Genomic DNA, 24,427 nt, shown 5'->3' on the forward strand with positions numbered 1-24,427 from the left:
CGCCTGCCGATGCAGGAGACACGGGTTCGTGCCCCGGTCCGGGAGGATCCCACATGCCGCGGAGCGGCTGGGCCCGTGAGCCATGGCTGCTGAGCCTGCGCATCCGGAGCCTGTGCTCTGCAACGGGAGAGGCCACAGCAGTGAGAGGCCTGTGTACCGCGCACAAAAAAAAAAAAAAAAAAAAAAAAGTAAGGCCAACTCCTCTGAGAAGGAGCAGGACTTTCTAAGGGGAAGTATGGAGGCCTGTCTGCAGGGTCAATGAAGAGGAAGTTCCTCTCAAAGAGAAGGTCTGTGAGATCCCAAAGGCAATTGCTATGCATTGTGCCTCTCCTGCCCCCCAAGAAGGGTTGGAGTTAAGTGCTTTCCTTGTGGACTAGGATTTAGATAATATTGGGTATTCACTTTAAATTATCTCCTTCATCTGTTGGAATTTCCTTTGTTTCGCTTACAGCAAGTTTCTCAACCTGGGATCCATGGTCCCCCAAGGGTGTATGGATAGACTTTAGAGGGTCCATGAATTTGGATGGAAAAAACTTATATCCTTAATATTCACTAATCTCTACCTGAAATTTAGTATTTCCTTCAAATATGGATATAGGCAACAGACCACAATAGTATGAGCATCTGTGACTTTGTCACCAATAGAAATCAGATATTTTGCATGTCGCATTAGTTATTGCATATATAGTGAAATATCCTTTATGTTCATTACCACTTTAAAATTTGGGTAGTCATTAGGCCCACCGCTAGACCCTGTTGTGTAGTAAGTTAATAAAGAAGTACATCACAAATTTTTTTTAATATTCTGATAATTGTATTTCAGTACAATTTGTTGCCTTTGTAATCCAATCCGCTTGATTTTATGTATTTAAACCACTATTCTGGTAAAGAGTCCATCGCCTTCATCAAAGGGTCCATGGCACAAAAATGCTGTAAAGGTTATGAACCCTGGCTTAGAGTTTAAAATCTGGTACAACCTTACAGCTTTGTATGTAGTGCTGTCAAAGAAAAGCAGGTTTGAAACTAGAGAGAGAAATGTCACGTTAATAGCCTCGTCACTCCCTACCATGATACTACCTCCCAATACACACACACACACACACACACACACACACACACACACTCTCTCTCTCTCTCTCTCTCTCTCTCTCTCTCTCTCCATAGAAACAACTAGAAACGTGGGACTGCAGCCCATGAGTGCAGTGCTGAGAGCAGCAGTAAGACGACAGTTGGATGGTGTACAGCAGAGGGCAGGGAGGAGCCTCAGGACATACAGAAACCACAGGCAAGTGGATGATGGAGCAGAGGACACAACAAACTGTTCTTTTCTTTCTTTTTTTTTTTTTTTTTTTTTGCGGTACACGGGCCTCTCACTGCTGTGGCCTCTCCCGTTGCGGAACACAGGCTCCGGATGCGCAGGCTCTGCAGCCATGGCTCACAGGCCCAGCCACTCCGTGGCATGTGGGATCTTCCCAGACCGGGGCACGAACCTGTGTCCCCTGCATCGGCAGGCGGACTCTCAACCACTGCGCCACCAGGGAAGCCCCTCAAACTGTTCTTTTCTAAAGATACTAAAGGACGTGACTCTTAAGGGCCATAAGGAAACTGAATCTTGTGCCCTGCCATTCTAACTGATTATAATACACTTGGAAACACAAAGGGAAGAAACACATCACATGATGAAGAACACTGACATTGAGAGCCATCAGCTCAGAGTGAGGGCTACAGCAGGCTTTCACCAAGGCCATGCTCTGTTAGCACAGCAACTCTGTAGGTGGTAGTCTTATTTTTAAAAAATTATTATCTGATATATACAAAATAATCTATATCACTTATAAATAAAGTACAAGGAATAATGATAAATGACCTTAATGAACCCATCACCCAATGCAAGACCTAGAACATTATGAATGCCAGTGCATCTACTGTATGTTCCTACTTCTCCCATCCCTGTCTCCCCATCAGAGGAAAGCACTAGCCTGAATTTGGGATTTACTTTGCTTTATAGTTTATCATATATGTATGATTCCTCCCAAGGTATTGTTTAGTATTGTTTGTTTTTGAGCTTTATAAAAATTATGCCCAACTGCATGAAGTTTTTGGTAACTTAGTTTTTCATTCAGTATTTTGTTTCTAATAGTCAGCTATGTTCTTGCATATAACAGTGGTTAATTCTTTTTTATTCTATTGTGAAATAATATCAAACTTTTTAATTTATCTATTTTCCCATCAATGAACAATTAAAGGTATTCCAGTATTTTTGTATTATAAGCCATGTTGCTAAGGACATGCCTCAGGAGATTTCCTGGTTCACATGCAGAAGAATTTCTCCAGGGGTTATACCTAGAAATAAAATTGCTGGGTCAAAGAGTATATGTGTGCTCGACTTCACAAGATGGTGCCAAGTTTTATTTTCCAAAATGATTTTACCAAATGTGCACTCCCATGAACAAGGTACGTCAATTCCTATTGATCCGTGTACACACCAATACATGATATTATCAGTTTTCATAATGTACTGTTGTCTTTGCACACTAAAGATATTACACTGCTTCATCATGTAAGGGGGATAAAAGTGTCAGCAAGTGCCAAAGTTTTATCAGTACAGCTTAATTCAAGGTTATACAATGTCTTAACCTGAGTTCTCCCTGAAATGCAGAGCCTGAGACAAGGGTTTGCAGGCAAGTAATTTACTTTGGGAACTGATTTCAGAAAATAAAATTAGGGAATTTGGAAAATGGAACCAGAAAGAGAGAAAATCAATACAGGGGCATATTTTTGAGTTGGTCACAAACTGTAGCCAACTGGGGCCTTCATCTTGCTTAGACCCTCTGAGAACCTCTTAGAAGCCAATAATACTAAAATGCAGCTCCAAATTATCTAGCCAAGGATGGGAGAAAGGAGCGTTTATCCCTGGCTCCCAACCCACATTAGTCAAGGAATGACTCATGGGCCTTTGACACCCTCACATTCCATAATACCTATGTGGGTGCCAGGCAGTTCCAACAGGCCTCTGTGTTGAAACATCAAAGAAGGCTTGACGTAGAAAGTGAAATATTCACTGTGAGGCTCAGGCAAGGTCCTGTCTGGTTACACCCACATGAAACTGGTTACTGGATCAATGGCTTGACTAAAAGGTAGGCTGAAAGGATGCACAGTGAGGCACAAGATGTGCCCAATACACACAGCTAGTAAGTGGCAAAGATGGAACGCAAACACGTGTGTTTATCACAGTTCAAATATTAGGCATTGGGCACATAGTGCGTAAACGCTGTCCAATGCCTACCCAATAGCCATCACTACCTTTCTTCTCTGCTAAGAGAACACTAATATTTCCAGGAAGCAAGCAAAGATCTCTGGAATACAGCTGGCACAGTAGCTGCATGGTGCCATCACGAGCCCAGATTCCTTCTACTTTTCTATTCTGACAACTTCACTGCTGACATACATCCAAGACATCACTCTAGGGTCCAAGCTGGCTCTAGCCATCATGCCTGCATTCCAGGCTAGCAGCTGGAGGAAACAGGGCCCTCCTCCCAGCCAAGCCAACTCTCTTTAGGCAGGTTTCCTAGAAGTCCCCACACAACATAACAATTCTCACTGGCACAACTCAGTCATAGGATCACACCTTGGTGCAAGAGATGCTGGGTCACAGAGATTGCTCACTGGATGCACTGCCACCAGGAATAAAACTGCATTGTGTCCCTAAGGGAGAAGGCGAGAAAGGATATTGAGAGGCGATGAGAGGTCTCTGCCAAAGTACCCGTTTAATGTGGGGCAAGTTTCTAATCTATACTTCAGTCTTCCCATTTGTAAAGTGAAAATAAAAGTAGTACATCACAAAGTTGTTATGAGGACCAAATGAGATCATATAAATAAAACTGCACAGTTGCTGGTATGCAGAAAATGATTAATAAATGCTAGCTGGTATTAATTCACTTTGGCAAGTCATCATCATCAGGCCTGGCACTGAGCAGCACAAGCTGGATAACTGATATTATCAGCGTCTCCGCATTTATCAGGCTTGAAGGTGCTGGATGCTGATTCACCTCTATAACGCTCGTAAGTGTTTAAAGGCAGAGCGGCAGCTTAGTAATTTACAATGAGCAATATAACTTTCACACAGACCAGGCTATTTGCTCCCTGAAGGCAATGGACACGGAGAATCATAAGGTTGATTGCTGAGCATGAAATCAGGAGAAACAGAATTAGTTATACAATTCAACTATTTAATGGCATTAGGCTCAGACAGTCTATTGCATCCATCTCCACAACTGAGCTCATCTAACCTGGCGGGTTAGATGATCAAGCTGAAAATACCACAGGTAACAGTGCTGGGAGGTTTTACCAATTGTTGGCAAAATTCACCAGGAAAATGTGTGAAAACCCTGAGGGTAAACTCAAAACACTTACGGCATCAGCAAATTCATTCTGAATAGAGGCCCTACACACCTGGTATAACTTTGAAAAAGTCATAAGAAAAGGAGATGGTTTAACAAGACCCATTCTTCTGATAACAGCCCCAGAGCAAATGGGGCAGCATGAAACCTGCTTTTATCTTTAAGATCTACTGGATTACAAGTTGAATCCATTTTTTCGTTTAAAATGGAAATATTTTAGTTGCTTCATATAGAGATAAGAGAACATTTATAAAAATTAAAAACATAAAATGCTATAAATTGAGCAAACAGAAAAATATAATGTATATGTACACGTGTGCATAAAATCTCACTTGTGACAAAGTACAAAGATAATTTTTTTATCTTCTAGGCTGAACATATACCTTCTCTTGAAGCAGTTTTTCTGTAAATAGGGTACAATAAAAAGTAGGAGAGAAATGTGTTATAAAGGAAACAGTGTTAGGGACTTCCCTGGTGGCGCAGTGGTTAAGAATCCGTCTGCCAATTCAGGGGACACAGGTACGAGCCCTGGTGCGGGAAGATCTCACATGCGGCGGAGCACCTAAGCCCGTGGGCCACAACTACTGAGCCTGCGCTCTAGAGCCCGCAAGCCACAATTACTGAAGCCTGAGCGCCTCGAGCCCGTGCTCCGCAATGAGAAGCCCGCGCACCGCAAAGATGAGTAGCCCCCGCTTGCCAAGACTAGAGAAAGCCTGTGCGCAGCAACGAAGACCGCAATGCAGCCAAACGTAAATAAATAAATATATATATTAAATAAATAAAGGAAACAGTGTTAAACTTTGGCATCAAAGTTGCTTCTGAGTCTTGGCTTCCCCTCTTGTAAGTAATGTGATCTGAACAAGTCATTTAATGTCTCTGAACTTTTTTTCCTCTGTGATAGACTGCAAAAAATAGCCCCTGTTCTTTGCCCCCTCTACATCCATCTCTTTTGTCATATAACTTTGTAGGGCCCTCCCACTCTGACTCTGGGCCTAACCATGGGGCTTGCGTTGGCTAACAGGATAAGGTGGAAGTGATGATATGCCAGTCATGAGTCGAGGCCTCAAGAGCCCTGTGTATTTCCATTTGCTCTTCCTTGCACTTCTGCTGCTGCCCTGAGGACAAGACTCGGGGTAGCCTGCTGGAGGATGAGAAACATGTGAAACTGAGTACAGGCACACCCGTTGCTCCATTCAAGGTAAGTCTAGGAATATTACTCAGTCATAAAATAGAATGAACTAATGCCATCTGCAGCAACATGGATGGACCTAGAGATATCGTACTAAGTGAAGTAAGCCAGACAGAGAAAGACAAATATATATGATATCACTTATATGTGGAATCTAATAAAAAATGATACAAATGAACATATTTACAAAACAGAAATAGACTCACAGAACACAAATTTATGGTTACCAAAGGGGAAGGGGTAGGGAGGGATAACTTAGGAGTTTGGGATTAAAATATATACACTACTATGTATCAAATAGATAACCAACAAGGACCTACTGTATAGCACAGGGAACTATACTCAATATCTTATAATAACCTACAATGGAAGAGAATGTAGAAAAAAGTACATATATATATATATATATATATATATATATAACTGAAAAAAAGGAGTTAGCCTAGATCAGCCAATATCCAGGTAACCCCAAGACATGTGAACAATCCCAGCCAAGATCGTCAAAACAGTCTAGCTCACCCCCAGCTGACCTAGACACATGAGCTTATAATACACACTTATTGTCATACACTACTGAGATTCTGTGGTTGCTTGTTATGCAGCATTATTATGGCAGTAGATAATTGACACACACACATATCTGATATATTAGAGGTTACGATGGTTAAATGAGATACTATAGGTAGAGTGACCAGCACACCAAAAAAATATATAGCTATTTTGGGGATAGGTTTCTACTTTATAAAATACAATCACATTCTTGAAATTATACCCAGGTCACTAGCATAAGTTTTGGATGTTCCTAAATCATTTAGTCTCACATTTACAGACAGTCTGCTGTTTTACTCTCGCAAGAGAAAGCCCACACGCAGCAACGAAGACCTAACGCAGCCAAAAATAAATAAATTTAAGACTCAATTAAAAAAAGAAAAGTCTAGGGATCAGCCCATAAATCTGGATTTTAAACAGCTCCCCGGGTGATTTTTAAAGTGCAACAGTTTGAGAACCACCGATAGTCTACTTCCTTCCTTTGGTGAGAAATCTAAGGCACAAGATTATGCAATTGTTAAATTTCAATCTCTTGCTACTTGCTTAGCTGAGCTCCCATCAGTATGTCCTCAAACCTGGTCCTTCTGTAAATATATCAGGACTCCTACTGGGAACGAGTCAAGAATCCAAGCTGGCAGTGATATATGGTCTCTTCTTTTCCTGCATCAACTTAAACGTTTTCATGTGTGCTAAGAATCATCTTAACCATTTTCTGCAGTACATCTTCCACAGTAAGGAATAGAGCAGGCGCCCTAAACTGTCAGTATCTACCACTTCTTATGTTCTTCTTGCTCCTCCTGTTAAGTTGCTCTCCAGACTCCTAGGATCCAAATTAAAGACTCTGAGTTTGTGTAAACCAGAATTTCAGAGCATTGGTGAGAAACCACTAATTCGTTTGTTTTTTTTTTTTTGGTAAACCTTTCCACTTGTCCCTGCAAAGTTGTGAAGCTCCCAAACTCAATACTCTACTCACAGCACAACTGTTTACTGAATGTTTACTCTGTTTTAGGAGCTGGAGGATCTGACCCACACTTAATATAATGCAAACCATACAAGCTGTATATACATGTATTTTTCTATATATAGAAATATATTTTTCTACCTGCAGTCTCTAAAAGCTAACACACTCTACAAAAGTCACTTAGCACCCTTAAAATACCATACCCTAGGGGGAAAATAATCCTGTCCTGAATGTGCTTTTGCTACATTAATATTTAATGCTTTGGGCTTCCCTGGTGGCGCAGTGGTTGGGAGTCCGCCTGCCGATGCAGGGGACGCGGGTTCCTGCCCCGGTTTGGGAGTGTCCCGCATGCCGCGGAGCAGCTGAGCCCGTGGGCCATGGCCGCTGAGCCTGCGCGTCCGGAGCCTGTGCTCCGCAACGGGAGAGGCCGCAGCGGTGGGAGGCCCGCGTACCGCAAAAAAACAAAACAAAACAAATTTAATGTTTTAGTTGGACCAATCATTAATATAATCACTGATTAAAACAGAACCATTTTCTTTCATGACAGTCCAGCAGAGTTGCCGGCTAACTCTCAAAAGCCATCTATAAAGCCCCTCTCCCCAGACTCCTTCCCACTATACAAGCTAAAAAGCCAGATACTCACTTTCCTGGCCTCCCTTGCCACTAAGGACTGTTATGTGGCCCAGCTTTGGCCAATGAAATACAAGGGAAATTCTGTTGGGGGATTTGGGGGAAAGCTATTTCTTCTCTGATAAGAGAAAGTTGCATGAGGGAAATTATTCTACCCCTTTCTACTCCGTTTTCTGCCTTTGAACATGGGATAAGGATGTAAATGTCTGGAGCTGTGAGAGCCATCTTGAAACCATGAGGGTAAGGCATTAACCCAGAACCCTGACACTGTTGGGCCACTGAGGCAACTCCAGTGATCACCTGCTGTCAGCCTTCTCTAATTTGTTAAAGCCACTTTCAGTTGACTTTTCTGTTACTTGCAGCAAAAAAAAAAAAAGTCACAATTAATACGTAGATGTTTTCCATATATGTCAAACTCTTATTTATTTACAATACAGTGCAGTCTGAGGATCCACACTCTGAGACTCATTGAATTCGAAGGATTATCTTCTAGGAGTGAAGAAAAAGCATGCCCAGGTGGTGTTCAAGGAATAGTAAACCCTATCTAAACTGCCAGATTCATGTATTCATCCATTCATTCAGACCGCACACACACCCACCAATTTAATAGGCTCCAAGGATACACAGATATTACCCTGCCTTCCAAGAAATTTTATTATCTTGGGCAAAACTGGTGTGCAAACCAAGAGTCACAAGATACAGAGGAGAAGAGTCACATTATCTGAAAGGTGGGAAACCTAACTCAGTTTGCGGGGCTCCCTGGGAAGAGCTTTGGAAAAAAAGGATCATCGCAGCTTCCACTTAACTCTAAAAAGTTACCCCTGTGAGCTGACTAAACGACTCAGGTTTTATCGATTGTCTTCCAAGGTGGGAGAGGGTGAAGGTTCATTTCTATAATCACAGATTATAAACCAAATGATGATTCAGGAAAGAGCAATTTATGAGGGGCCACCCAATCAACTGCCAGAAAAGCTGCTCCCACCATCTTTCTCTCTCCCCCAAAGCTAGAGAAAGACTTGGTCTGGTGGGGGGCGAGGGGGCATATTACCTTCCTCCTATATCAGCAGGGTTGCTCATCTAGAACAGAAGAATTGTGCCGTGAATTAAGACCACCTGTTAACACTGCATCCAACCAAACAGATGATAAAGCAATCAGCCGTCAATATGAGCCACAAATGCACGCGTTCTAGGTTTTTCCTCTGCTACTTTTAAGCAAAAAAGGACAGCAGCAATTGGTACCTATTTAATGGTCACAGAAACACTTGCGCTTAATGGTAGAGAAAGGGGAAAGCACCCTCCCCGCGGTGATTTTTCTAAAGGCAATTAATGGAAGCATTCCCCCTCCCACGCCCCCGCCACCCCCAGCCACAAGCACTGGTAGAGAAAAAGGAAAACTAAGATGTAGCTTTGCATTCTTAAATCCTTATAAAGAAAGAGTGCTCATTGATTTTCTTGCAAAGGAAATAATAGGTTTTGAAGCATCTCAGAAAATAAGACCGGCGGTAACCTCCTAAAATTTTCCTGGAATACAATACATTCAAAATAAAATATTCAAGAGAGTCCTTCAGTGAATTGTTTCAACATGATCGTGGCATTCACATTAATTGTGCCTCCGGAACACTGTGAGTCGGTCAATGGTGCCGAGATTGATATGCAGCAACTGCGGTTACCTTACAGCTCTGGCACGTCCTGGGCTGGGGAGGCTTGTTCCAAGATCCCAACTCAGGCTACAGTAAAACATCTGCCACCTCGCCGAGAATGAGGAAACCGCCCTGGCAAGGGATTCCAGCTCAGCCTTCCAGCTTTCTTGCCACCTCCGCCCCCCAAACGCCACCTCTGAGAATCACCCAGGAAGAAAGTGGGGGAGGAGGGAGACACAAGAAACAAATAGAACATTCCTAGCCCCATAAACGCCGCATCCGGACATTTGAAGATACCCGGGAAATTAAGAATATGGCCCCAGAGTTTGGCTTGTTTGGGGTCTGGGCATGGATTTGATCTTCTCTGTTGCGTTTTAAAAATCGAACTTTCAGTCTCCAACGGACAGAACCAAAGGGTGGAAGCAAAGGCAGACCGAGACACAGACTGGGAGACCCCCCCCCTCCCCCCGAGTCACCCAAGCATCCAAAGACGAGAAACTTACCTGACCGTCACCTAGACGGAAAGGCGGCTGGTCCAGCCTCAGAAGGGCGCCGGGATCCAGGGGTGAGTCGCTGAAGCTGGAGATGAAAGCAGACCCCAGGCGGGAGGCGAAGTTCCGCTCCGAACCCGGGGAAGCCGAGTGACTCACGCGCTCGGCGCCCGCCTCTTGCGCCGCGCGCCCCTTGCGCCGCCCGCCCCCAGCAGGCACCTGGTCGGAGCGCTGGGGGGCGTCTCCAGCCGCCCTTAAGCACAGCGCCCTCTGCCCGACGCCCCTAGGCGGCAGCGCCAGAGCCCACCCAGCGGAAGCTGCGCCAGGCACAGTCCACCCCTCGAGACGACCGCTGCAGGACGAGCGCCTCCGTCGTGGGTCTCCCCTCTCCGCCGCCACCCCGGGACCCGCTGCCCCTGGGCTGCCCATCTGAGCTCAACACACCGTCCGTGTGCCATCTGGACACGGCATTGCCAAGGCCCTCCCCCAGGCGGTGCCGGCCGGCTCCGGGGACGCACCACCAGCCCGGCACGGCCCCCCTACCCTGCCCTGCCCCCCTCGGTGTCCCCATTGTGGTGGCGCCAGAACCCACCCAGCCCAGAAACAAGCACAGCTGGCGCCTCAAGATCCCAGGTGTATCCTTTCCTTTAGGCCTCCCCTCTCCACGGACCCTTATCTTGCCCCCAGGGCTGCCCATCCCACACACTTTCCACCTGCCAGCTGGATTTGGCAATGCCCAGACCCTCTCACAGTTGGTGTCTATGACTGGGGACCCCCTACTGCCCACCACAGCCAATGCACAAATGACTCCCATATGCTTGGAGTCCCCTGCCTTGCAGAGGTGGCTATGAACCTCTACCCTCTCAGATCCTCCAGGGTCCTGGAAGAGCGCAGGGGGGATGATGGGACCCTGGTGCAAGGGGGCACCCTCCTATTCTGACTTGGGGTGGGAAGAGCAGCTTAGGCCCTACCCAAGCTTTGTTGGGACAGTCAAGGTGCCATATAGTGCCAGGACTTATAGAAGTAATATTTCCGGCAAATATGGATTGGAAATTCTGCCTTGGGGCCTGGCATTTTTCTGGTAGAGGTAATATTGCTCTGCTGGGTGGAGGGGGGCGATGAGACCACAGTCCTACCTCCATCATATCAAAACTGGGAGGAAGAGCATGTAGAATAAGAATCCCGTTAGTATTAGCAAGTGTGAGGGATTACAGAATTGAGAGAGAAAGAGACAAGAATGGGGAGAGAGTGGCACATTTTCCCAACTTAGGGACAGCATTTCAGCTGCCATACTTCCTACAACTCCGGTCAAGAATGGAAGGTTGCTGCCCATTCAGAAAAGTGGGTAATCTCCCCCAACACACACCCCTTCTCATCATGCCACTACTTTTTTTTTTTAACCACCATTATAAACCTACATCTCCCCCACAATGGGCAGAGACTATGACATTCATTTTAATGCTCCAATAACCCAGCACACAGCCTGACACTCAGTGGAAAACAAATTTGTATTGAAAGCTCAAAGGTTCAACATTCAGGACCTTCCCACCCCTGCCTTCCACCAACACCTCTATACTTTTCATCTTTTCCCAACTATTTCCTTTTACTTTTCTTCCTTATCTATACCTACTTTCCTGAATAATATCATCCCTCAGCTTCTCTATCTCTATTCTCTAAGTTTATAAGGTGCTGTTTCTTTTCTAACTTTATTTTGTCTCTTCTTCCAAAGTGTCCCCTACTCTGCATTCTCCCTTGCTATCTTATTTTCAAGGTTCATCTCAATGAATTGCTTTTTTGTTTTAAGCTATTAGGTACTTGGATCAAAATTCTTACCTATCATAAATCCTATATTCCCCTAGAATGTGTGTGTGTGTGTGTGTGTGTGTGTGTGTATCTAAGACAATGTCTCTTTTCATGCAAGATGATCAACCATAAGCATTACTAGAATCATATCGTCATCCATTCAATTCAACTCACAGCTACTATGCACCTACCATGTACTAGACATTGTGTTAGGTCCTGGGCTTACAGCGATGAATAAGGCAAAGTCACTAATGTCAAGAAGGCCATACACTATACACCAAAGGGTGGGGGAAGGGAGAGCAGACAATAAATTCCCACAGCAATGCTGTAAGAGGGATGTGTACAAAGTGCTGTGGGCATGAGAAGGGAGCTCACAGCCCTCCATGGAGGAGGTGGGGTGGCCATGAAACATTTCACCAGAAGATAATTGAACTGAGCCTTGAAGAAAGACTAGGAGTTTTCCAAGAAAAAAATGATGGGAGAAATACACAGAAGTTGAATAATTTACTTTGAATGCTTAATTTGTGTCTCCTTTCTCTTGTGATGGCATCTTCTTTAGGCAGATAGTGTCCAAGACAGCTCCAGAGACGAAAGAGTTCTCCTTCCTAATAGCTCCAGCAAAGCTCCAGGGATTGGCTCTGCTTGGGTCATGTGTCAATTCCTGAACAAATCACCATGGGCCACGTAGGTAGTGTATTCTGATTGGCTACCCTGGGTCATGTGCCCATTCCTGTCAGTCTGTTTTGGAGGGGAACATGATGGATAGATTGATAGCCTTACCTGACAAGGAACGTACAGTTCCTAAAGAAAAAGATGCTAGGAAAGATGTGGACAAAAATAACATGTCCTCTACATGTATACAATCATTGCCCTGAAAAATCTCTCATTTTGCAAAATAACACACTAAAATTAACAAGGCTTCTAGAAAAAAAAAATAGAGTTAGGGGCAGTTCACTCAAAACTTATGCAACTTTATTAGCAGAGCATTAATAAAATAAAAAAATGAATATCTCAGACACACAGCTTGGTATGGCCAGAGGCTGCCTGAGGGGATACTAAAAGTGCAAGAAACCAAAAGAGAGGGAATTCTGACTTGATAGAGCTGAGACAGCGTACACGGAAGTGGAGCTCGAAGACATGAGGCTACCAGGTAAGCACAGGAGGAAGTGCAATCTACCTGGAGCAAGAACCGTGCAAGACTTCCTTAGGGAGGAAGCCCTTGGTGCAGACTCTCACTTTTCATTTTCTTAAAATAAAGCTAAGAAGCCTTCTGACTGTGCAGCAGCCAAGTTAAGTCCTTTTTCCTTTCATGCTGAAGGCTATAATTATACTCCAACACAATTTCCGCATTATACAGACATTGTTTCCCTATTTGCAATTGCATATAAACAATTCTTATAGAAAATGTGTTCTACCAGAAGAGATAGTGTATATTTATTTATTACCTATCAAATATTTATCAAGCACCTGTGATCTAATCCAGTCTTGTGTTTTAAAATTCCAATTATTTGCTAATGACTCCCATATTTCTATCTCTGGTCCAGACATTTCCTCTGAATTCCAGACACTTATCCAGCAACCTGCTTAACATCCTCAAGTGGATGATGAATAGGAATCTGGAACTTACCTTGTATAAAATCCAACTCTTGATATTTCCAACCAGATCTTCTCCTGTTCAGGTCTTCCTCATATTGTCGAATGGCAACTCCATCCATATTGATGCCCAAGCTAAAAATCCTTAGATCATTTTTTTTCCTCTGCAATCAAAGAAAATAGTTTTTTTATTTTTTTAAATTTTATTGGAGTATAGTTGATTTACAATGTTGTGTTAGTTTCAGGTGTACAACAAAGCAAATCAGTGAGATATATATATATATATCTCCATTCTTTTTCAGATTCTTTTTAATTTTAAAGAGCAGTAGGTCTTTTATTTTTTTAACATCTTTATTGGATTATAATTGCTTTACAGTGGTGTGTTAGTTTCTGCTTTATAACGAAGTGCATCAGCTATACATATACATATATCATCCCCATATCTCCTCCCTCTTGCGTCTCCCTCCCACTCTCCCTATCCCATGCCTCTAGGTGGTCACAAAGCACCGAGCTGATCTCCCTGTGCTATGTGGCTGCTTCCCACTAGCTATCTGTTTTACATTTGGTAGTGTATATATGTACATGCCACTCTCTCACTTCGTCCCAGCTTACCCTTCCCCCTCCCTGTGTCCTCAAGTCCATTCTCTACGTCTACATCTTTATTCCTGTCCTGCCCCTAGGTTCTTCAGAACCATTTCTTTTTTTTTAGATTCCATATATATGTGTTAGCATACGGTATTTGTTTTTCTCTTTCTGACTTACTTCACTCTGTAGGACAGACTCTAGGTCCATCCACCTCACTACAAATAACTCAATTTTGTTTCCTTTTATGGCTGAGTCATATTCCATTGTATATATGTGCCACATCTTCTTTATCCATTCATCTGTCGATGGACACTTAGGTTGCTTCCATGTCCTGGCTGTTGTAAATAGAGCTGCAATGAACATTTTGGTACATGTCTCTTTTTGAATTATGGTTTTCTCAGGGTATATGCCCAGTAGTGGGATTGCTGGGTCATATGGTAGTTCTATTTGTAGTTTTTTAAGGAACCTCTATACTGTCCTCCATAGTGGCTGTATCAATTTACATTCTAACCAACAGTGCAAGAGGGTTCCCTTTTCTCCACACCCTCTCCAGCATTTAGTTTTTCAGATTCTTTTCCCATATAGGCTGTTACAGAATATTGAGTAGGGTTCCCTGTGCTATACAGTAGGTCCTTATTAGTTACCTGTTTTATATATAGTAGTGTGTATATGTTAATCCCATTCTCCTAATTTATGCCTTCCCCTCCCCTTTCCCCTTTGGTAACCATAAGTTTGATTTTGAGATCTGTGAGTCTGCTTCTGTTTTGTAAATAAGTTCATTTGTATCATTTTTTATTAGATCCCACATATAAGTGATGTCATATGACATTTGTCTTTCTCTGTTTGACTTACTTCACTCAGTGTGATAATCTCTAGGTCCATCCATGTTGCTGCAAATGGCATTATTTCATTCTTTTTTATGGCTGAGTAATATTCCATTGTATATATGTGCCACATCTTCTTTATGTATTCATCTGTCGATGGACATTTAGGTTGCTTCCATGTCTTGGCTATTGTAAATAGTGTTGCAATGAACACTGGGGTGCATGTATTGTTTTGAATTATGGTCTTCTCTGGATATATGCCCAGGAGTGGGATTGCTGGATCATCTTTGACTTCTCTCTTTCTCACACCCCTAATCCAATACATTAGCAAACACTGCTTATTCTACCTTCAAGACACATCTAGAATCCAGCCACTTCTTACAACCTGCACTGCTACCATCCTAGTCCAGCCACCATCATGTCTGCTGTGTTATTACAAACAGCCCAACTGGTCTCCTTGCTTCTTCCCTTTGCCCCCTCTAGTCTATTCTCCCACAGTGGCTGGAATGATCCTTTAAAAATACAATGCCATGTTGACAGTATATATGCTTGATAGTATATACAAGGGTATTGATAGTATATGCAAGGGTATATACTATCAATATGACCTATCGTTGTTGATGCTGACCTTGGTCACCTGGCTGAGGAAGTGTTTGGCAGTTTTCTCTACTTTAAAGTTACTGTGTTTTCCCTTTTCATACCGTATTCTTTGGAAGAAAATCACAACCCACACTTTTTTTGGCCGTGCTGTGCAGCATGTGGGATCTTAGTTCCCTGACCAGGGATCGAACCTGCACCCCCTGCAGTGCAAGCATGGAGTCTTAACCACTGGACTGTCAGGGAAGTCCCACAATCCACACTTGCAAGGAGTGGGAAGTTATGTTCCATCTCCTTGAATGTGAGGCATCTGCATAAATTATTTGCAGTTTTTCTGAACACGAAATTTGTCTATTCTCTACAATTTATTAATAATTCAATCCTTGAGTTATTAAAAATTAAAATTCTTCTCTACAATTTGTTAATAATTCAATCCTTGATTTATTTAAAAATTACAACTCCAGGGCTTCCCTGGTGGTGCAGTGGTTAAGAATCCGCCTGACATGGGCTTCCCTGGTGGCGCAGTGGTTGAGAGTCCGCCTGCCGATGCAGGGGACGCAGGCTCGTGACCCAGTCCGGGAGAATCCCACGTGCCGCAGAGCGGCTGGGCCCATGAGCCATGGCCACTGAGCCTGCGCGTCCGGAGCCTGTGCTCCGTAACGGGAGAGGCCACAACGGTGAGAGGCCCGCATACCGCAAAAAAAAAAAAAAAAAAAAAGAAAGAATCCGCCTGACAATGCTGGGGGCACGGGTTCGAGCGCTGGTCCGGGAAGATCCATCACGCCACGGAGCAACGAAGCCCGTGCGCCACAACTACTGAGCCTGCACGCCACAACTACTGAAGCCCACGCGCCTAGAGCCCATGCTCCGCAACAAGAGAAGGCACAGCAACGAGAAGCCCGTGCACCGCAACAAAGACCCAATGCAGCCAAAAATTAATTAATTAATTAATTAAAACAAAATTACAATTCCAAACATGTCATTCATCTGTTCAGAATTCCCCATTGCCTGTCTCCCTCAGAGTAAAAACCCAATTCTTGCAATGGTCACTAAGTCCCTACATGATCTAAGTCCTGCCATCTTTCTAAACCTGTCCTCTTCCACTGTCTCCCTAGTTTCCTCCACTCTGTTCATACTGGCCTCCCTGCTCTTCCTTCCACATATGAGGCTGGTGCACTGACTGTTTCCTCTGCCTAGAACTCTCTTCCCCCAAATATCATCAGGGCTCGCTCTCTCAACAACTTTAGGTTTCTCTTCAAAAACTCCCCGAGGGGCTTCCCTGGTGGCCCAGTGGTTGAGAGTCCACCTGCCGATGCAGGGAACATGGGTTCGTGCCCCGGTCCGGGAAGATCCCACATGCCATGGAGTGGCTGGGCCCGTGAGCCATGGCCGCTGAGCCTGCGTGTCTGGAGCCTGTGCTCTGCAACGGGAGAGGCCACACCAGTGAGAGGCCTGCGTACCACAAAAAAAAAAAAAAAAAAAAAAAAAAGCTCCCCGAGGTCTTCCTTGACTACCCAATTTAAAATACTGACTCTCCTACCTAACCCCAGCACTTCCTATCTCCGATTTCTGCTTTATTCCCCCCAGTCCCAGCCATCTGACATACTAAATATTGCCTTCATTTATTTCTTTATTTTCTGTCTCCCACTTGTACAATATAAACACCATGAAAACATGTATTTCTGCTTTACTTAATGGAGTGTCCCTAGAGTCTAGAACAGGATCTGGCAGGTAGCAGGCAGTTGAGAAATATTTGAGTGCATATTTGCCTGCTATATGCCAGGAACCGTTCTATGCATTGGGAGTATAGCAGTAAATTAAAAAGTTAAAAGAGATAAAGCCTCCCCATCGTGTGTGTGCGTGTGCATGTGTGTGTGTGTGTTCAACTCCCTAAATACATCTGCTAGAAAGCATGACCTGCTTCAGTATCATTCAGCCTATTCAGCATGGACAAGCAAAGCTGTTCCGCTTAAGAGAACAAATAATGAATATTATTCAAGGATGCCCCCACACACATACTTGTAAATTATATCAAGTCTGTTTGATGTGTTGCTTGATTTTTTTCTTTAAATCTGAAAAGCCCAATTAATCATTGTCTGATTCCACTGAACCCTTTCTTCAGTGGTAGATATTTCTATAACATCTTGATCACAAGCTGACTATAAATCTGTAAATCTGTTTTGTCATGGAAAGAGTCCATTGTTATCAGTACCTGACATAAAATAAAAGGTCTGAAAAGTAAAATTACAAGGACACATGGCACTGAAATGACATGATGGGAGTAGCACACTTGTCTTACAAGGCAGCACATAATTAAATGGCAAATGAGACGGGGAGAGAGAGAATGGGCTGTAAGCTCAGAGGAGGAGCAATAATTTGAGTATCTGGGTCTAAGGGTTGGGCGTTTTTGCATTTCCAGTCCACTGAATACAGCACCCTTGGAGCTGGGAAGTGTCATGCTAGGATAGCTGGTGGGATTTGCTCTTCCTGTACCTCCTTTTATCTTCTGGTTCATCTCTAGGCTTTTGATACCAAGGGTGGCCTGGAGGCCAAGAAGAGTTGAGCTGCTTAAGATGGTTCTTCCCTCTAAGTATCAGGAAAAGATTTCTTACGAAACCAAACACTAGAGCACCATCATCAAGTGGGGAGGTATTGAATTTTCCCACTTGAGTTCCATTATTCCTCTTGAGGGTCTTTCAATCTTCTAGCTGTTCCCACTACCACTGTGGCCCCCAGAGGCTCACTGTTCGCTCATTAAAATTTTGGCATGCGCTGTACACCTGAAACTAACATGGTATTGTAAACCAACTATAGTTCAATTTAAAAAAAGTAAAAGAGATTTTAAAACATAAAAGATAAATAAATAAATACGTGACTTCTAAAATGAAAAAAAAAAAAAAAACTTCGGCATGGGGTAGAACAGTTGTGACAATGTGAAATTTTAAGTGAGAATCCTATAACATACCAAGAGAGAAAAAAATAAAAAGTATTGTAGAAAGAATCAGTGATCTCCAGTAATAAAGAAAAAAGCATTAATCTAGTATTTATTTTGAAGATCTTCACATGTGTCTTTGATATTCCTCTTAGCAGCCTTAAAAGATAAGGAAGGTATTATCGTGCCCATTTTACTGATAAGAAAACTGAGGCTCAGAATGTTTAAATGCTTTGTCCATGGACACATAGTCAGTCAGTGAAACAGCCAGAATTCAGACTAAGGTCTACTCTTCTATAAGTCTGGTGCTTGTATCAGTTAGCCCTAGCCATGTGACCACCTAGAGGGGTGGGATAGGGAGAGTGGGAGGGAGGGAGACACAAGAGGGAAGAGATATGGGAACATATGTATATGTATAACTGATTCACTTTGTTATAAAGCAGAAACTAACACACCATTGTAAAGCAATTATACTCCAATAACGATGTTAAAAAAAAAAAAGTCAGTGGCTTAAAACCAGAATCGTTTACTCTCATGTATCTGCGGGTTAGATGAGATTGAGGCTGAACTTGGTTGGAGGTGACTCTGCTGCATTGAGTCTGTTATCACACGGGACTACAAGGCTGGTGCCTGCATACTCTTCTTATGGTAATAGTACAAGGGCAAGACACAAGAGAAAACTTACAGAGTCTCTTGCCAGGCTCAGAACTTGTGCAGCATCATTGCCTCCTCATTCTATTGGCCAAATAAAATCCTTTGGCTGAACTCAAAGTCAAGGGACAGAGAAGTGCACCCAACCCAGGAAGGCACTGCAAAGTTAGATGGCAATGGCCATCTATATAGGAAGGGACAAGAAACTAGAGCCATCAGTGTATTCTACCACAATGCTCTTCCCCATGGTACCAGGCAACTTCTCCACACAGGTTTCTCATCCACATTCTAGTTCCCTATGGCTGACACAGTAGATGTCTATTCTGTCCTCAACCTAGAGTCAAAGGACATATTCCTGCTTTGCCACCCATCATGACTCTCCCACTGCATTTCTCTCTGTCAGTCTTGTCTGGGTTATTAATGCAAACTATCATCTCACCCTTCCGGGGAGACCTACCTCCAAAACACAGGGGAGTGGTCTCATCTAAGTTCACCCTGTGCGCATTTACAACATAAACCCCTACAAATCAGAAGAATCATAAAATTCACACAGTAAGATTCCTATGCGTCCATTAGGAGTAGACTTAAACCCTATGTAGTTAAACTCTCCTAGCTGGACCCTTATTCTTTGATGCCAACTCTTCATTCATTCATCCAATGCATTTGGCAATTTTTATTGACTACATACCGTGAGTCAGGCATTGTGCGAGGTAATGCAAAAATGAGCAGAGTAGCCACAGGCCTTGCCCTCACAGAGCTTTGTTTTTTCCCCCAGTAAATTAATATGTACTGATGTATGTTAATGAATTCATGTCATGTTATACTTACTCACATTTGCATAAATTATTTGCATCTTAACAAGAATATTAACCCAAAATATGACCCATTTTTGTCATGTCTGGCCCTGATGGGGTAAGGGACACTTTCTGAGCAGGAATGCTTTTCAGCTGTCTGTACATCACACCCCCTAACTTGTCACGGATAGTAAGTTCCTAGAATGAAACCTCTCTGCCCACAGTGGAGGGAGGCTGGCAAAACCCTGTCTGGATGGTGAAGGCCAGGTGATCACCCCAGAAAGTGATTTTGTGGGTACTTAGCACTCTTCAATGAAAAAATACACAAGTATCTTTAAGTACCTTCTCAGTGCTGGGTCCTGAAAGAATGTAGGTTTTGGGGTGAGATTGTCTGGGTTTGAGTCCACACTCCACCCTTTATTAGCCATGTCACCTCTCTGGCCTCTGTTCCCTCATCTGTAAAAATGGAGATGATCACAGTAGTTATTCATAGAATTATTGTGAAGTTTAAATAATTTACATAAGCACTTAGCACAGTGCTTACCACATTACAGACACTGAATGAATACTTAGCTGTTATTATCGTGTCCTATAAGCACAGCTGGATAGATGAAGGATATGAAACAAATTGAAGAAATTATTCTTGTCTCTAAGAATCTAATAATCCATTTCAGAAGAAAAGGCGTATATTAAACAACAAGAGAGAAATCACAAGATGATTGCATTAGTTAAGGTTCTTTCATTGGCAAGCAACAGAAATTAACTTTGTCTTATTTAAGAAAAAAGATTGAGAGTCAGAGCAAATTCATTGTAATGATTCAGGGCTGTTCCACAGCCTCACAAACAAGTTCAGCTCCTAAACCTTGACATGGACAAGGAGCAACCCAGCTCTAGAAATTCAACAGCAAGAGCTGAGTGTGGATCCTGGGTCCCTTGACTTCAGCAAGTAAGGTGACTTCAGCTCTTAACACCTCCCAATCCTGGGTTCCTGTGTCCCAAGTTTCAAATTTCCAGGAGGAAGAACCTGGTTGGCCCAGCTTGTGTCAGTTCTCTACCTCTAGATTGAATCATTAGCGTGGTCTCCTATCAGACATGGCAAGCCACAGGGGTGTCCGTGTCCTATATATTGGAAGGCTCTTCCCAGATATCAATAGGGAACTCCGGGAATAGTTGGCCCCCTGTTACCTCTTCACCCTCATCTCCTACAGTGCTCCAGACACTCTGACCTTGCTTTTCTTCCAAACAGCCAGACACGTAGTGCCTCAGGAACTTTCTACTTGCTATTCCCTTTGCAAGGCATGTTATTCTCTTAAATAACCCCATGAGTCACTTCCGTATCTCCTTCATGTGTTTAGTCGAATGTTATCTGCCCTGACAAAGTTACTTATTTTATTTTTCAAGTCAAAAAAAAATTTTTAGGGCTTCCCTGGTGGCGCAGCGGTTGAGAGTCTGCCTGCCGATGCAGGGGATGCGGGTTCGTGCCCCGGTCCGGGAGGATACCGCATGCTGCGGAGCGGCTGGGCCCACGAGCCATGGCCGCTGAGCCTGCACGTCCGGAGCCTGTGCTCCGCAACGGGAGAGACCACAACAGTGAGAGGCCCGCGTACTGCAAAAAAAAAAAAAAAAAAAAAAAAAAAAAAAAAAAAGAATTTATATATTTTATTTGTTTACATCTTAACTGGAGTAAAATTGTTTTACAATGGTGTGTTAGTTTCTGCTAGAATTTATAACAAAGTGAATCAGTTATACATATACATATGTTCCCATATCTCCTCCCTCTTGCGTCTCCCTCGCATACGATATTTGTTTTTCTCTTTCTGACTTACTTCTGTATGACAGTCTCTTACTGTATGACAGTCTCTAGGTCCATCCATGTCTCTACAAATGACCCAATTTCGTTCCTTTTTATGGCTGAGTAATATTCCATCATATATATGTGCCACATCTTCTTTATCCATTCTTCTATTGATGGACACTTACGTTGCCTTCATGTCCTGGCTATTGTAATAGTGCTGCAATGAACATTGGGGTGCATGTGTCTTTTTGAATTAGGTTTTCTCGGGGTATATGCCCAGTGGTGGGATTGCTGGGTCATATGGTAGTTCTATTTTTAGTTTTTTAAGGAACCTCCATACTGTTCTCCATAGTGGCTGTATCACATACATACTTCTAATCCCTCTTTCTCTGCTCTCTTTCTCTCTCAAGTATTTAAAACCTACAGTACCAGTTAGCTACTTCTGCATAACAAAATACTGCAAACTTAGCAGCTTAAAACAACTGCCATTTTATCTAGGTTGTAGACTGTGGGTTGGCTGTGCAGTTCTTCTGGCCTGGACTGACTCAGCTGACCTCTCCTGGGTTTGCTCATGCGTCTGTGGTCAGCTGGCAGGCCAGCTGATGGCTGCACAATCCAAAATGGCCTCATTCACATTTCCAGTGGTTGGCAGGCTGAGGGACCTCTGTTCTCTTCCATGTAGCTTTCTCATTTTCCAGCAGTCTTCCTTAGAATCATTCACATAGTGGTTTGAGGGTTCCAAGAGCAGTAAGGGAGTAAGCCCCAGTGAGCTAGCACTTTTCAAACGTTGCTTGTGTTTGTGTCTTATTTGCTAATGTCCTATTGGCCAAAGTAAGTCATGTGACCAGCCTAGATTTAACGGGTTGAGAAACAGACTCCAATGCTTGGTAAGAGCTGCAAAGTCATATTGCAAAACAACACGATAAAAGGGTGTACAAACGGGGTGGGAAAAATCCATGGCCATACTTGCAATCTACCACATCTTCTAATATATCATGTAATTTACTTATTATTTTGCTTACTGTAAAAATGAGTCTCCATTCATTCGTGAATCCCTGCCACAAGAGTAACAGTGGGTGGGGAGAGATTTGTGTGGAGTAATTAGTTTCAGTTTCTTTGCCCACACTGAAAAAATGGAGTCTATTTATGTGAGAAGCTTTCCTTTGAGTTGGGTGCATCCATTGCCACATTTGTGTGTTACAAATTCTGAACGGTCTTTTAAGTGTTTCAACAGCACATGTATTAACTACTCTAGTAATTACATAGACAAAATCAACGTCCCACATGCACATTTAAATGAATGCAAATCAACCTAATGGCCTCTCCTGGGGGGAGGATTATCATGCGATGAACATTTGCTCTAACTGATATTATATATGCAGATGCCCTATATTATATATGAGATTTTAATTTTGACATACTTTCACATGGACGTATTTTTCAGTTCAATGCAAATCTACTTATAGCCTATCATTAAGGTTGATTCAGTCTCTTTTCTAGTGTGTGTATGTGTGTGGTTAATGTTGATATAGACAATGAGGCTTAATTTTCAGAATATCAGATGTTCTATTCTGCTCACCACTTCCCCACCCCCAATGTCATCATTATTACGGAGAACTTTAATTTTTAAATGGGGATGTGATGTCTTACCCTCCTACATTTTTAATTCTTTTCTCATCTCCAGCCATACTCTCCCACTTTCCCCAATGTCACGCTATACTTGTGTGTTTATTAAGATTATTATAAGGGCACAATGCTGTCATCATATCAACTCACTTAACCTCTCAAAGAAGAAGAAAGGAAGGAAGAAAAAAGAAAGGACGGGAGTTAGAATCAACTGAACACTTGCTCTGTGCCAGGCATTAAAACTCTAGACTAGGGACTACCCTGGTGGTCCACTGGTAAAGAATCTGCCTTACAGTGCAGGGCACACGGGTTCGATCCCTGGTTGGGGAACTAAGATCCCACATGCCGCAGGGCAAGTAAGCCCATGTGCCACAACTACAGAGCTTGTGCACCTCAACTAGAGCCCGCATGCTGTAAACTACAGAGCCCACATGCTCTGGAGCCTATGTGCCACAACTAGAGAAGAGAAAACCCGCATGCCACAACTAGAGAGAAGCCCAGGCACCACAACAAAGAGCCCACACGCTGCAACGAAAAGACCCCCGCATGCTGCAACTAAGACCCGACACAGCAAAAAAATAAATAAATAAATAAATAATCTTAAAAAAAAAAAATTCTAAACTAATCCTGTGAGATAGATATTATTGTCCCCATCTCATATCTAAGAAAACAAAGGCACAAAGAGTTTAATTTACCAAAGGTCATAAAACTACTAAATGGCATATCTGGCATTGAAACTAGGTCTGTGAGAACAAAAGTTTTCTCAAATCTTAGCAAAGGTGGACTGGAGTAGAACTTTGTGAGGATGCTATTAACAATCTCTCCTAGAAAGTATTTACATTTCTGATAAAAATGTTTGAGCACTTTTCTGATAAATGTTGATTAGATTTAGAGCCCTGTCTGGGAAGTTAAATTTATGCTCCCAATGCATTAACCACAGAACCAAATATCTTTCTTGTGTATATCCTAGAACCAGATCTTCTTTCTATTACTTAGTTTAACATCAGCATCTAACCACACTCTTACTCTATTAAAAAAAAAACACACTTCCACTGGTACTCTCAGACGTTGCTGGAAGGAGTATAAATATGTACCTCCACTTTGGAAAATTGGCAGTACATCCAAAAGCTGTGCTTATGCAAACCCTATGAACCAGCAATTCCACTCCACAGTATGTACTGAAGAGAAATTAGTGCACATTCCACCAAAAGACTTGCACAAGGAGGGTTACGACTGCATTATTTCTAATAGCCAAATGCTGGAAACAACTCTAATGTCCAACAATAGGTAAAGAGACAAGTAAATTTTGGTATATTCATACAGTGGAATACTACACAGCAATAAAAAGGAATGAACTAGTGCTGCAC

General features: G+C 42.9%; 1 protein-coding gene across 9 annotated transcripts in view; it reads right to left on the reverse strand.

Moving 5' to 3' along the window:
* The window catches only part of SYTL5 (synaptotagmin like 5), a 254,832-nt gene extending 244,836 nt beyond the window's left edge, over positions 1-9,996 (reverse strand). For all 9 annotated transcript variants that reach the window (XM_060088143.1, XM_060088141.1, XM_060088146.1 and 6 more), the window contains exon 1: positions 9,873-9,996. The gene's annotated coding sequence lies outside the window, so the exon portion shown is untranslated. The remainder of the gene's footprint in view (positions 1-9,872) is intronic.
* Positions 9,997-24,427: the final 14,431 nt, after the last annotated feature.

The sequence above is a fragment of the Mesoplodon densirostris genome, chromosome X, assembly GCF_025265405.1.
Source record: "Mesoplodon densirostris isolate mMesDen1 chromosome X, mMesDen1 primary haplotype, whole genome shotgun sequence".
NCBI classification, from domain to species: domain Eukaryota; kingdom Metazoa; phylum Chordata; class Mammalia; order Artiodactyla; family Ziphiidae; genus Mesoplodon; species Mesoplodon densirostris.